We start from the raw sequence: 13,624 nt of genomic DNA, 5'->3' as shown, positions 1-13,624 counted from the left end.
GAAGCAACGTTGAAAGTGAAGAGTGGATTAATAGTAGGTGCGGTAATTGTAATATCAATATGGTCAGAACTTGGATATTACAGTATTCACTGCCCATGTATAATGTGACTAATACATTATACAGGATGATGGGTCAGAAGAAAACGTTCTTAAGTAGAAGAGTAATTGTAAATGTCTGAACATCAGTGCCCTGCGGTCACTATATCATACTAAACAGCATGTCAGAAAACTAGTCATGGATGTACCCAAACACTCTATATGACTAATTTACTACATTTGGCAATTACTTTCGTAGTGAGGCGTTAGTCAGCCCTTTCCAGATCTCTGCCCCAGGGAGTACTTTTACAGTAATTAAAATCAAGGATATTGGAAAAAAATTGGTAGAGACCTTTGCTCCTGTAAGACATTGCAGTTGTCGTTGTATATTGTTCAAAGCTTATGTTGAATATTTGGTTATAAGAACTACAGAATTTAACATGTGAATGCAGGATATAAGACAACATCACAGGGATGCATAAACCTCTTAATTGAAATAAAAACATTTACAAATAGAAAAGGGACCATGAATATTCTAGTTGGAGGAAAACTGACAGCCATTGTTATTGCAACAACATTCATGTGTTGATAGATACAAATAAGAACTAGATGGTCACTCAGTGAGCGCAGACCTCCATCCAAGATGCATGTCATCAACATGTACAGTTGTATGTGTAAGTGGAGTGGACTTCCTAGATGGAGATTTGGTGCATATTATAACAAGGCCAAATGCCCTATCTAGCTGTAATGTTTCTAATCTAAACTGAAGAAACTTGGGTTAATCAAGTATGACTGTTTATTAAGTACTGAAGTAACTCGGTTAATATGTGCATTCAGTATAGTGTCGTACCTTCTTAAGTAGTCATTTCTGCCCTCTGGTGGTTGGAAGTAATAATAAACTCCTATCACTGCACTCACAATGTTAACAAAAGTGAAAAGAAATTTGCGGATCCGCCCCATGATTCAGATCTGCTCCAAAATGTAATGAGTTCGGTCCATGCTACACCCCTCCATTTCATGAAAATTGGTCTGGTAGTTTTTGCCTAATCCAGCTGACTAACAGACAAACACAGCACCGAAAATATACCATCCTGTTCTGGAATTTGTCCTGGGCGGGGGTAAATTATGATACTGTACATTGTTCATTTTATACAGTATAAGATATGATGGAAAAGTTACTGGTAAATAACCCTTCAGTATGTATCCTGTAGCAGTGTTTAATGTATGTGCATAATGACCCAGCCTGACTTTGGCTGCTTGTTGAGTGGTATGGTGATGAAATCGTTGGTGGATCTTATGGTTTGGTACAAACCATAACATCAACCATAGCTGACAGGCTCCCATGCCAAAAACAATTACACTAAACATGAAGCTTCTCTGAAACTTAAAAACTGCTAATTTTGTAGTTAATTTTCTTTTCATTTCTAGTTGTCAATAGGATAACTACAACTTTGAAAATATTTGTGGGATGCATGCATATTCATTAAGACTGAGAATTTTGTGACATTCAAATTAAATCCCACGTTTTGATCACTCAAGATGGCCTTATACAAACAAAATCCCCTTCTAAAAAAAAAATACCACTTTTTCAAAATCCACTTACAGAAGTTGGGCTTTGGTTTTTCACCTTCAAAACATCTGGTGATAATTCATGTACTGTAGCGTCAACTTTGGAACTCAAAGCAAAGACAACTCTCCCCTCATACTAATGTTCATTCCATGATTTGTAACGATTCCAGAATTTCTGTTTCAAGGGGATTGTGTCACCTCCACAAGGGACGGATTAGTAATTTCCCAGTTTACAGACTACTGAATCATGATGATCAAATGAAGGAGAATGGAAACAATGGACCTTATTCCTGAACGCAGTTAAGAAGAAGTTAAGAAGAAATTTCTTCTTAACTCCACTTACGAAGTTCCCAGGACAATTCTAGCATTCCTGAATGGTTTCTTATCTCGGATTTGTTCTTATCTAAGAACGGGATTTAAGAACGTGGAAATGCAGTCGTAGGTAGGCCAGATTGGAGTGCGCCCGTTCGCAAGGGCTGAATTTATGAGAAATCCGAGGTGATTGCATTCACATCAATTCTACAGACATAATCATAAATATGAGGATATTTGTATAATTTCCAATTACGTTTCACATTCATGATTCTACAAGGCATCGCAGTGTCCTAAAATAAATAAAAGCACTACACAAACACTGCAAATGGCAGTGAATTAATAAATAAGCACTAAACTCAGTCGCTATACTCAGACTCGGCGCAACAGCACCATATTCCGACGTCAGAATGGACACATCTACATTCTGTAAATACTGTAAACATGTGAATATCCATAACTAAAATATATCATATGGTCCTACATAATGTAGATATAGGGCCTATCAAGATCCATAAGTAGCCTACTCATGCATTTAACTAAACTATAGGCTACAACTCAATCTGCTCTCAGCACATCCCATCCCTTTCATGTAGGCTATATAGTTTGCATATTGTATTAAAAGTCCATATATACCGTCTTGTTTTCTTACATTTCTTACGTTATTTTGTATTGGTTTGTTTCACCTTGCTTAAGCTTAGTGTGCACATTATAAGAGCCAGCAGAGAAACATCTCACTGCTCATTTTACTGGTATGTTGCATGTGACGAATAAAACTTTGAATTTGCACGTGACCTTGAACATCAAGCATGTCAATTGGGAACGTCTCAACTTTTTCCGCGCTGTCTGGGGATTTTGTGTGCACACGACCCTGTAGTAAGGAGCTGGCGGGGCGTTTATGTATGCAAATTCAGGTGTACGAGAACGTGCATTCAATTTAAGAAGGGGAGCACAGCTGAGAACACTTTGGCGGTTTAGGAACACATTTCCATCCATTCATGAATCCGGCGGGGATCTTTCTTAGGGTTGGTCTTACGAAGTTCGTAAGAAGACATTTAAGGAGACGCTTAAGAAAATGTTCAGGAATGAGGACCAATGACCACAAAACAATGACCAAACGCAAACAAAAAAGGCTGAAAGGAACGTTCAACCTTTTGTTGCATGACTTCTCCAAAGGTTTCTGCTGTTTTTAGCAACAGCAGGGCAGGAATAATCTCAACCTTTAAATTCAATCTAAGGATCTGTGCCAGGTGAACCGTTACAGTACACCCTACAGCAAAGCATATCAATCACCATTTCAGCATTGATTAAAAAAATAAATTGCCAAAGTAGCCCATATGGCCATGTACACACTTTGAATTAAGGTAAAAATTCAATATGCATTCTTGTGCAAATTTTCAAGGGTAACTTTGGTGGTTGGTCTGTTTCATCAGGTCAGAGCCTATCATTCAAGGAGTCATCGGTTTGCTTGTGAGAAATAACGTCCCTGTGGTCTTTTGAAATGGCTGACTCGCTACCATCAGCAATGTTTTCTTACCTGCATTAATATTTTAGAGGTAATGTACAAACTACCGGGGCATTGTTAAGTATAACAATGTTTGGCATTAAACAAAAGATAACTCAAAATCACATTAAACAAAAGATAACTCAAAATCACACCAGACAAGAAAGATTGATGGTGTTCCACTTCTCTGCAGAGATGCAATACAAAACAAAGAAAGCAGGAACCATGTGAAAGATGTTTTTGGTAGTACATCTGCTACAGTAGAACTGCATCGCAGAAGGTTTTGTGCTCATTCTAGGAGTAAAGTGAGTTTTCAAAACAGTGATTTTCCGAGTCTGTCTTAAACCCATTACTGGTGTTTATACGTTCCATCTTTCTTTCCATCAAATGAATCCACAGATGACTTCTGCTCAAGCCTATACTCTGGAAAGATCTGACAATTACCATGTTTCTCCAAATACTGGCACTGAAATATTAACCAGCACAGCACTTGACTAAGAGTGCACATCTCTCCTCTGTACTATTTTTGTGACCCCCCCTTCTCCCACTACAGCCCACCTCTTGCTAAAATGCCTTCAGCTTTGTCATATTCCCTGACCCATCTCTTTAAAAAAAAAAAAAGGGAAAAAGTGGGGCCATTTTCCATTTTGCGCTTTGTGAAGGCAACCAGTAACAATTTTCCCCAGAGATGTCAAAGTACATTTGTTCGCTAGTTCTAAACAGAAAGCACCAAGATCTCTCTCCCTCACTCAATCTCTAACTGCATATTTTTGACCCCGATTCATTGAAACAGAGAGATCTACTTTGCCACAGTGGCTTTCTCAAAATAAAAGCACTTACCTGCAGCTGCACTTCACAAACTGAAAGGAGATGTCACTTTAGCAACAGAAGCCTTAAAAAGGGCAAAACATCCTTTTTTGATTTTTATACATTTTTATGAATTTCCAAGTTCACATAATCATAATAGGAAAAATATTGGATTTCTTTTTGGATATTTTAAAGTAGGGCATAAATTGCTAATCAAGCGATATATCTCTACTGTGTGTGTGTGTGTGCGTGTGTATGTATGTGTGTGTGTGTGTGAGATGGGGGAATAGTGATGTCTAGAGCCAAGCCACATCTACTATTTGCAATTATCACATCAGAGTACGTCAGCACTTTTCCACTGCTTTTCCAATAAGCCCCCTCTAAGCCACTGGCTGTTGTGACCTGATGCTGTTTGCCGACATCAAACTCTGACCTGATCTCCCGGAGTAGGGACTACGTCCAGCTGAGTCCGATAACTCGCAGAGTATCGACGTGGCACATTAAAGGAGTGTGGAGTATTAAAAAAAAACTTTAATAAAGTCAGGCCTGGATCCAACTCCGCGTCCAGGACTCAGGCACTTCGGTGCATGTAAGAGATATCCTGATCTTTGATTGCCTGCCAGTCTCCCCTCTATCTCTCTCTCTCTCTCTGATCCCAGCACACTTCGCCCCCTGCCAAGGAGGGCACAGCCCTCAAAGGAAGACAATACATTCTCCCACTTTTAATTTAAATCTCGACACCGGAAGAAAGAATCATGTTAATCCTCCTTGTACACTTGTTTATCCCATAGTCTTTGATAGTGACTGAGAGTGTCTAGTATAGGTAGGCTATTGGCAAAAGAAGTCTTATCTTTATGTACTGTATAACACCACCGCTGGTATCCAAGCCCTCAATAGTTCACACACAGTGGTGAGGATTTCTGTCAATATTGATATCAATACCAAAACCAATAATGACAATGTGGGGTGGATACATTAGCACAGAATGCCTATGCATGCAATTGAGCATGAAGCCACTGCACTCAGTGTGAATCCTCCCCCAGAACTCCCAGCTCTGGCTTTTGTTTGACATGTGGCCTCTACTTATTCAGTGCTTTTGGGCTCTGCTGAGCACGTCTACCACTTCCTAGAACGGTGTTCCCTTCTACTCTCAGCAACCAGATGGCCCCATCATCTGTGTACATATCTAAATGACAAATGCAAAGCAGGTGGCATCTCTGGAGGTGCTGCTGACTCCGTTCAGATTACTGTCACTCTTCCCCCAGTGCCTCGGTGCTCCTCAACGGTGGCCCAAGTCAGTGGAGTGTGGACAGGACTGTAGGAGGGGTTTGATGGGAAAACAACTAGCAGTTTTGCTTTCAAATACCTGATGGGTAGGCAAGGCGTTCACATTTGGTCCCTCTTTGTGACAGCATTCTTTCTTCGGTAAGGTATTATCCTTAATGCTACAGTATATAAGATTTTAGTACTATTTTAAACATTTAAAAAAATCTCTATATTGTGCAATGATAAATCGAGAGCAATCAGTGAATGAAGCAATTCTAAAATTTGGCCGAGGAACTGCACCAGAGCATAAAGAACAACAACAAAAAACAACAACTTGGAGCTAAGGGTACCTCCTCCCATAGAGGCGTGGCCACATCTGGTTCAAAGCGTGTACATTGCCAAACCCACAAACCCTGAATGTGAAGCAGCCTGAATTTTCACTTGCTTCTAGTGCGTGGCTAGCTCGTAGGAGGCTCGTAGTTTAAGGGCCCTATTTTGGTGAATCCGACGCTGTCGCTAGCACGGATGCACAAGTGAGGTGGCCGCTGGTGCTCTAAGGCGTGGCCAACACAATTTGGGTAATTTTGTGGCTGAGGATGCTAGCGCACTCCCAGCGCAAGCCCAGAGCAGTTGTAAGAAAGGTTGGATTAAGCAAATTGAATACACATGGGTGTGGTGGGGGTGTGGTTTCATAATGGCCAATCACAACCCCTGTTTTCCATCCCTTTGAATACCAGTGCGCCAACACTAGAATTGGTAATGTCCTGATGACAGTGTTGTGTGCACTAGAAGTGCTTCACCCCCAAAATAACTTGTATTTAGCCCTACCACCCGATCCAAAGGTTCTCTCGATCACTGATCTGGCCCTAGAAAAAATAAGAAGCACATTGTATAGGTGTTGTGGGCACAATTGTAGGCTGGTGTGATCAAGATAATTGGTCAACATGCCTCATGATGGAGTTTGCATCACAAACCGCCTGGATATCTTTTATATGTGTATAAATGTATGACTTAATGTCTGAAAAATAAATGATAGAAAAAGAGAATATCTGCACACTGTTGTCCATGCTCCCAGTAAACAACTGGTTATAACTACTGGGATATATCCCAGTAAACCACTGGTTATAACTACTGGGATATATCCCAGTATACCACTGAGAACGTAGAAAGCAGTGTGCGGATATTTTCTGTACTGCACCTGTTGGAATAACGTGGATGTGAGTCCACTCTCGTACTTCTGAAATGAAATTATCTTGGTTTTATCAAACATAAAGTTAATACTACCAATCCCAGTGGAGACTTTGGTAGACTTTAATATATTTTTTAAACCATGATATTTTATCAATCCCCTCTTGTATGTAATATTTTTTTTGATCTGGACCCAAGTCTGAAATAAAGGTAGAATTAATGAATCATAGTATATGGATCATAGTAAAAGGGCAGCTGTGGCTCAGTGGTAGAGCGGGTCGTCCAATGATCGTAGGGTCCGTGGCTTGAATCCCGCCTCCTCCTGTCGAAGTGTCCTTGGGCAAGACACTGAATCATAAATTGCTCCCAATGAGCAGGCTAGAACCTTGCATGGCAGCTGCCGCCATTGGTGTGTGAATGAGAAGCCATTGTAAAGCGCTTTGGATAAAAGTGCTATATACTGTAAGTGCAGTCCATTAACCATTTACCATATGCGCTCACGGTAGTCTTCTGCGTCGGGCCTGTAGGCCTCATGCATGCCTCATATAGGCCTACTCCATTGTTTGTAGTGCAAATGGAAAGAAGGCCTAAATTATTTGAGTTTAAATTTAGACAACAACTACATTGTATTATTGGACAATCTCTTTTTTCCTTCGTACATTAGGCTTCCATTATTAGCCTGTCCAACTGAATGCAAAAATGAAAAACTCACAACTGCCTGTTTCATTCATGTTCATCATGCAGTAGGCCTTATACAAACATACTGTATATATTTATTTCACGGACTGAATGGTAGCGATGGGATGGTCTGTTGGCTTCAGTCTTTCATATGTCCGTGCACTGAATAAGATTTTCGTATAGAACCCACACACCGTGCACTGACTAACCACAAGCTGTGGTTGCAGCTTAATTGATTACAGTTGTCAAGTTACCCATGGATTGCACGAATGGGTGTTTCACAATATTCACACAACATCCATGATTGTGGGGTGGGTCTCAGGAGGCAAAGCGTCATCCGATGATCGTAGGGTCAGTGGTTCGAATCCCGGCGCCTCCTGTCCACATGTGGAAGTGTCCTCGCGCAAGACACAGAACCCCAAATTGCTCCCAATGAGCAGGCTAGCACCTTGCATGGCAGTTGCCGCCACTGGTTTGTGAATGTGTGTGTGAATGGGTGAATGAGTGGCCATTGTAAAGCACTTTGGATAAAAGCGCTAAATAAGTGCAGTCCATGTACCATTTCACATGCAAGTGTGCAGTGCGCATCCATAATGTCGCCAGTGTTTGTGTTTAGAGGTGGTCTAGTTGGTTCTTACCGCAAGCGCATTATTTGACATCAAGCTTGCATAGCGCCGATGTTTTCAATTCATTTCAATAGACACACCCGCTATTGCGCTTGCCAACCCACTGTGGCAAGCGTTTTCTTTGCTCACTAGGAAATTGTCAAACTAAAAAGAAAGAGTTTGCGATGGAGGAAACCGGCAATTTGCCAGTGCTAGGGCATAACGCAACTTAGAGCCTGAATGAAAGTAGGGCCCTAAAAGTTATATACTGTACTGTGGCAATATTTATTTTCTATAATGTAGGTGATGCTAACCTTTACATTAACATAGGGGTGGGGGGGGTGGGGGGTGTACCTTCTGATCGGTTCTGTTCTGGTGGAGAGACAACGTATTGTCCCAACTGGTGATTAGACAGAGATGTTGGGTTGGCATCACCTACATTAGGGTGATGCCAGGGTGTCAAGACTGTTAAAACTGACATCAGGAACAGGCCTGCAACTGCACTGTTACTGTGTTGGATGACCGCACTATCATGCTGAGTAACGTGCCTCACTGGCTCCCCAGTCTAATAGCTGGCATTAATCTTATCCTAACTTTTGTGTGAGAGATTCATGTCCGAATCCCGCATCAGTCCCGCCTGCACAATGCGACTCCTTCAATACTGTGCTCTATGCACACTGAGGCAGAGGCAACGTGGGCAGCTTGATTCATCTCTTGAAGTGGCGTCTTCTTCTCCCATCCTTTCTCTATTGTACTATCGGGTTCAGACGCTTCCCAGATAAAGGCTCCACGGCAGACTACCCGAACAAGCTGCATTCACAAGCATACAGATCTATAGAGGGGTAGGCAACTTTGAAGCGTGTCCGTATTATGGAGATGAGGATAGTGTTCTTGTCTTTTTAGTTTTTATGTTATGTTATGCTACGCAGCAGTAATTGCATTGTTATGCGGTTTGTTTTCGTCACGTTATGGATGCAAAGGGCCTGCGAAAACAAATTTGCAGGACGGAACGCTGTTGTAAAGAAAACACCACTCTGCCTCAGATATAAAAAAGAAAAATCTAATAATCGACTCATTGCTTAGCAACAGAGGGTTCCATAGCAACTGTGCAGCATTCTCACCATAACATTAGGAGGGAAGCACAGCGCTTTACATGCAGTGTTGGATCTGCACTCGCTTTTCTATTCAATGGCCACTGCTGTCATGAAAGGCCTTTACTGAGACAATAAACCAATAGGCCAACATGCTGTTATGCTGCAGCGCTTCCCTGGAATCGAATCCTATTGTCGGTGCACACGGTGTGACATTAGTCTCTTTTACAATAGCCTGTGAGATACTGTTGGAGGAGATATGGGACTGCTGAAAGAGCCAAGGCTACACTAGAACATGTCTGTCACTCCAACCCGTACTGGTCATTTATCAATAGGTCTGTAGACATATCAAATGTGATGCATACTTAATGGCTGCATCATTACGCCTTTTTCATTTGGAACCGCCCACGTTATCGAGACAAAGGTAATGCATAATTCGTCATCATTAACATGCCAAAATCATATTTTTGTAACCATTGTTATTTGTGTTACGATTAGGAGCAGCAGTAGGAGCAGAGTGATGTTGGTACTTACAATTGTGAAAGCCAATAAGAAGATGTGGTGGTACTGTGGAAACAGGATTATAGCACCAGGATTGTGCAGCTGTACTATGTTTAAAAATCACCTTTTCATGCAGAACTCAGAATACTGTACATGATGTCCATAGTCATTTTCAACCATTAATATAATACTCAAAGTCTGGAATGTATCAGTGCATTACTGTAGTAAACTAGTGTGGTAAATCATCTCACGTGAGCCAACAAGATCTAGACAGAAGAGAACTGAGGCTAATGCTAGGGCTTACAGTAATGAAATAGCCTTGTGACACCTGTGATAGTTGATGAATGAAGGACAGTCTTTACAGCAGTGTCAGATGTAGAGGGCACGGTGAAGAGAGAGAGAGAGATGAGAGAGAAAGAGAGAGAGAGAGAGAGAGATGAGAGAGAGGGAGAGAGAGAGAGAGGGAGAGATGAGAGAGAGGAGAGAGAAGGAGGGAGAGAGAGGGAGAGAGAGAAATGAGGGAGTACATTAAGGGAAAACGGTGCAAGCGAGAGAAGAGAATATAGGTACAACCGTGTTCTCATCCAGCATATCCCTCCTGTGACTCCAGAAAACTGGAGTTCAATAATGAGATGGGCTTTTAAGCATGCTTCCTGGCACGGTAGCTGGAGGCATCAATCTCTGGATGCCGTAAATGACATTTCTTTCCTTGTTTATCTATCTGAAACAATTGGAAGGCCGGGGCCCGCCCTTGGCCAGGCCCCCTCAAGGACACACCTCCCATCAATCACTGGGGGCGCAAAAAGGGCGTCACTGGGCGCATTAGGAGGAGAGTCGAAAAGAAGAGGAGGGAAAAAAATGCCCAGCATGCAAAATGCCTCACCGGTGTCTGACCTAGGAATTCTGCACTTCGCAGGACGCCAGGGTACATTTTGGTGCAATTTCCATCAGCTTTTTTTTTTTCTCTCTCCTTTGGTTCAAAGTTGCTGAAAACAACACTTTGAATTTGAAGATGAAGTACTTCCCATTTCCTGCATGGCACCCCCTTCGCTCCGCTGCCCCCCCCCCCTCGCCCACACACACACACACACACACACACACACACACACACACACACACACACACACACACACACAGCAACACCCACAGACACATACACCCCCCCACACACACAGCAACACACACACACCCACCCACCCACACACATACACACACCCACACTCACACACGCACAGCAACGCACATACATCCACAAGTCTACACACACACACACACACACACACACACACACACACACACACACACTGTACAGCCACACACACACAGCAACACACACACCTAATTTGACTCTCAGCAGAAAATGAAGAGAAAGGAAAACGCTCGATGCTCCCCTTCTTTAAGCATTTTCACCCCACGCTCCCGGCGCAATAAATCATTTGCTGTTCTCTCTTCATCAGGATAGATATCATTCCTGCACGCCCCTGCATCCATCCTACTGTTCTGACAACACACTCCTGTTTTGTGCTGAATGGGCATTACTTTTGCCCTGAGTTACAGTGGGTCCTGTAATCAGCCGGCACGCAAAACAGCCCATCAGTTAACTTGTGGCGGCAGCACACAGTGGGGGAGGGAAGGGGGGGTGGAACTGCCTCCAATATTGTAAGAGTGTTGAGGGAAAGCAGAGTGGCTTACCATGCGATGAAACATTGAAGCTGCCGATATGCCAGCTTTAACAGATCCTCCCATGTGCATCAATTTGGGGGCTATGTTCATAAAGGACAAAAGCACAGCGGGGGAATGACTGTTTATATACAAATGATGTTAGAGTGCGTAGCCTCTTTGGGCCACTCTGCTCTCATAAAGGGCTAAGATTAATTGCACACCGACTGGACAAATGAGTCAAAAGGACTATAAAGGAACCCAACCAAAAACAACTGCAATTTCACCTTTGGATGTCATAATCAAGTTCAAACAACAGCTCTCGCGTTGGACGGATCCCCTGATGTGCTCGGACTGTACGCCCCGTCAATGTCACCTCAACAACTCTGCTCTTTCCTGACTAATTTTACCGCTCTGCCATTCCAAATAAGATCTGGGGCTGCAGCTGGGACTCACTGGGGCTCGTCGGGGAAATGGGACCAGTGAAAGCGCGCTGTGTGTGGAGGAAGGAGAGAGAGGGAGGGGCTGGGTGGGACTGGTGGTGCCATGGCTGGGGGCGTGGAGCTGGCGCCGCACCGCCATAGGCCTCCTGCAACAGGGCGCAGGCGCGCGTGCCGCCTATTAGTCAGAGCTCAGGCGCTCACGGTTACGGCTGAAAGAGGCGCGCGTGCGACCGGCCGGGGCGAGCTCCGACATTCTGAGGCTCCGCGCGATCGCAGCCCCTCGCTGAGCTCCGCGCCCGCCCGTACAGGATCAGTTAACTTTGGAATGTCCCCGGTTCCTCGACTGGAACCAATAACACAAATAGCCAACAGCTTTTACAGAAGACTGTGACCAACCAGCAGGCCAGGCTTAGGGGAGTCATCAACGACACAGTTACAGCTACGGAGCAGCAGCTTGTGAATCGGGCTCGGGGAGGGGGGGGGGGGGGGGGGCAGGACATACAGTACAGCCTACTGTGGCTCATTTCTGTGCAGGAGATACACCTATGCTGGGAGACAGGCGAGCATCCCGGAATCCTACCCTTTTAGGAGTGCTAAGTGAAGGGCACGCCCTAGGAAACAAGACCATGAGGGATGTACTATACCATAAATCACATTTAGCTCTTTCAGCTTTTTTCAGCTTCCAACGTGATGGTCCACCACACCTCCCACTCTGGTATGACATCTATACTGTAGAGTATTTAACTAATTTCCCTTCATGTTTGGCATCTTGAAGCAAAAAAAAAAAGTAAAAATTGACATCTCACACACACATGCTTGCACACGCACATACATACACACACACGCACACACACACACACACACACACATACACACACGCACACACACACTCACACACGAGCAGACTCTTGAAGTGTGTCTAGGCACTGAGCTGAAGCCTAGGGAGGCATGGCACTGGGCTCTGGGGCGAGAGGGCCATGTTCACAGCACCAGTGATATGTCACCTCCATTTCAAGCTTTGTTAACGGTGGAAGCTGAGACCATAAAACCCATTTCAGCGGTGCTGACAGCTAGATTTAAAGTGCGTCCTCCAGGGGTGTGTGTGTGTGTGTGTGTGTGGGTGGGGGCGGGGGGGATGGGGACGGAGGTGAAGGCTAAGCAGAGCTCTCTTGCTGCTTGGCACTGACTCGACTGCGGCTTTGCGTTTTTTTGTTTTGTGCCTCTTGTGCGAGATCATTACTCCGAATTCCCCCTGGGTGAGATCCGGAGCGAAGCACGCCGGTGACTGGTGACCCCTGCCCCCTCGGGCCCCTGTGCCCCCCGGCTCCCACCGCACCCCCCCTCACCCCCCCGCTCCCCGAGCCCCGGATCAATGACGGCAGCAGAAGCAGCAGCAGCAGTGGTAGAGGCGTGCTCTGGACACCCTCCCTCTGCTCCAATAGCAGCCCGGCTCAGCTCACAGTCACCCAGAGACACTCACACGCCAGATTAGTGACCGATAGTCACTGGATAGTAACTCCAGTTCTGTGAGTGGAGCGAAAGCCCCATTGGGTTTTCAGATTTATGCTAAGACAAAGCATGTACAGTCACGTTAGTATCACTGATACAGGTGAGGCTTTGTGCCAGGTAGTTAGGGTAATAGAGGACACTTAGGGGGCTAATATACTAAGGGTTGTGTGTGTGTAAAACCATATGCAAAACTGTTACCACACACGTGCATAAAAATGTCCAAACTGATCTGCTAACTACTGTAGGTACACAAGGGACTGGAATCTTAAACGTGCCAGATTCACGGCTCGTCCATTTGTGCATTTTTGCCTTTATGAATATGCAAGCTCGGGCTTTTCCACTTGAGTGTGCAAAATAGTGGGAGGTGAAAATCCTAATAAAATTAATTTAGCACATCTAATGTCCGTGCCTGAACGTAAGTAGCCACGGGACAGGTAATTGCGTCGATACGAACGG

At 44.1% G+C, this 13,624-nt stretch overlaps 1 protein-coding gene across 1 annotated transcript in view; it reads right to left on the bottom strand.

Moving 5' to 3' along the window:
* The window catches only part of gabrb4 (gamma-aminobutyric acid type A receptor subunit beta4), a gene marked incomplete at both ends in the record, with an annotated part of 41,009 nt that overhangs the window by 19,124 nt on the left and 8,261 nt on the right, over window positions 1-13,624 (bottom strand). The gene's annotated exons all lie outside the window — the stretch shown is intronic.

The sequence above is a fragment of the Borostomias antarcticus genome, assembly GCF_949987555.1.
Source record: "Borostomias antarcticus genome assembly, chromosome: 15".
Classification (NCBI taxonomy): Eukaryota; Metazoa; Chordata; class Actinopteri; order Stomiiformes; family Stomiidae; genus Borostomias; species Borostomias antarcticus.
This window is presented reverse-complemented; position numbering and strand designations above follow the sequence as displayed.